The following is a 2,487-nucleotide window of genomic DNA, read 5'->3' as shown; positions in this document are numbered from 1 at the left end:
CTGTGAGGTAGAAGAAGAAGAAGAAGAGATTGGATTTATACCCCGCCCTTCACTTCCCAGAGGAGTCTCAGAGCAGCTTACAGACTCCTTTCCCTTTCCTTCCCCACAACAGACACCTGGGGAGGTAGGTGGGACTGAGAGATCTCTTTCCAGAACTGTCCTTGGGAGAACAGCTCTGACAGAACTATGACAATATATACTGTACACACTAAGCTTTTCACCATTTCCCCCCAACTTTGCGGTGCCCCCTTTGGCCCTGGTGCCCTAAGCACGGGCTTAGTCCGCTTCATGGTTAATCTGCCCCTGAAGCACGTGCTTAGGGCACCAGGGCCAAAGGGGGCACCGCAAAGTTGGGGGGAAATGGTGAAAAGCTTAGTGTGTACAGTATATATTGTCATAGTTCTGTCAGAGCTGTTCTCCCAAGGACAGTTCTGGAAAGAGATCTCTCAGTCCCACCTACCTCCCCAGGTGTCTGTTGTGGGGAAGGAAAGGGAAAGGAGTCTGTAAGCTGCTCTGAGACTCCTCTGGGAAGTGAAGGGCGGGGTATAAATCCAATCTCTTCTTCTTCTTCTTCTACCTCACAGGGTGTCTGTTGTGGGGAGGGGGAGGGAAAGGAGTTCGTAAGCCGCTCTGAGACTCCTTTGGGTAGTGAAGGGCGGGGTATAATCCAATCACCTCTTCTTCTACCGACCCTCTTCCCCCAGTACATGTTTTCAGCAACCTCTCCGGCTTCTAAGAGTTTGCCAGGCCTTGCCTGAATGTTTGCACGCATATCTTCACGGATATACAGGCTAAAAATCTGTGGGTTTATCCGTAAACAAATCTGTGAGAAAGGTAAACTGCGTTTTGTTACTACATTGGGGAGGGGGGTTAATGCATGGAACAGCAGCCAACGCACAACCGTAGAATCATCTGTTTTTTGTTTACATACTTCCCGACTTTTAATTTAGTGCCCTCATCGCTCAGCCGATCCAAACAGATGCTTACCCTCTGGAGACAAAACATGGCAGTCGAAAGTGGCAGAAAGGAATTGTTTCAGCCAGTAGCCCAAAGGCATCTCGGCAAAAAGTCTGCATTTCTTTTGTCTAGTTTTCCATTGGCAATTGCACAGATAGCCTCCCAGGGCAGCTGAATGCATTTTCCAACCCTCTCATTTAGTACATTTAAGGCCAGACTGTCAGCTTGCGTGCATTTAACCCCTGCCTGTATCTGTACGACTCATCCTCCAATTACTTTCCCGAGCAAAATGCCCGAGGTCATGGACGGGTCTAAGGCGGAGAGCTCAGGTACTGTGGGATCGCCCTGTGCTTTTGCTCAGCCGCACAAACGTGCTCATCATCGGGCGACGTCTTCCTTCTCCACCCTTGTCCAGTAGGAATTCCAAGTCTGACTCAGTGACGGGGCTTACCGTACATTTTGTCACCACCGGAAAGGTACGGGCTGCATGCATTCCTGCGGTGCAACCGAGGCTCCCTGTAAACTGTGGAGTCTTGTGAGCAAAGATTCTTCTTTGTGAGCTACCGGCATTACAGTTGTCAGCCAGCGATTTGGCTGCTGCATAAATTGGTTTGCTCTGGAGCCGTCCCTTCCTGAGCGAAGACAAAAATGTGTGAGCCGGAGGTTAAACAACTGTGAGCTAGCTCACTCTAACTCAGCTGAGAAGGAACACTGGTTGCAACTGCAACCATCTCCCACTTCCCTCTCCGCACTTGGTACTCAAAGCAGCTGAGAAACTCCCCCATTGACTCACAGCAACCCTGTGAGGCAGGCCAGTGTAAGGGACCTTGCAGGTCATCTAGTCCAACCCCCTGCACTCTGCAAGAGCATAGCCGAAAGACAGCCCTACAACATACCCAAAAGATGGTCGTCCAGCCTCCGCTTGAAAACATAACAGAAGCCAATGTTGGATCAGGCCAATGGCCCATCCAGTCCAACACTCTGTCTCACGGTGGCCAAAAATACCAGGTGCCATCAGGAGGTCCATCAGTGGGGCCAGGACACTAGAAGCCCTCCCACTGTTGCCCCCCCCCCAAGCACCAAGGATACAGAGCATCACTTGTCCCAGACTGAGAGTTCCTCTCTATACGTTGTGGCTAATAGCCACTGATGGATCTCTGCTCCACATGTTTATCTAATTCCCTCTTGAAGCTGTCCATGCTGGTAGCTGCCACCACCTCCTGGGGCAGTGAATCACTCTTTGGGTGAAGAAGTACTTCCTTTTATCCGTTCTAACCCGACCGCTCAGCAATTTCATGGAGTGCCCACGAGTTCTCATAGAATCATAGAATGTTAGAGTTGGAAGGGACCTTGCAGGTCATCTAGTCCAACCCCCTGCACTCTGCAGGAGCATAGCTGAAAGATAGCCCTACATACCCGAAAGATGGTCGTCCAGCCTCCTCCACTTGAAAATGTCCAGTGAAGGAGCATCCACCACCTCCCGAGGCAGTCTGTCCCACTGCTCAACCACTCTGACAGTTAGGAAGTCTC

Source organism: Gekko japonicus, unplaced genomic scaffold (genome assembly GCF_001447785.1).
Source record: "Gekko japonicus isolate JY-2015 unplaced genomic scaffold, Gekko_japonicus_V1.1 scaffold1994, whole genome shotgun sequence".
Taxonomy (NCBI): Eukaryota; Metazoa; Chordata; class Lepidosauria; order Squamata; family Gekkonidae; genus Gekko; species Gekko japonicus.
The sequence above is the reverse complement of the archived record's forward strand: the minus strand, read 5'-3'. Positions refer to the sequence as shown.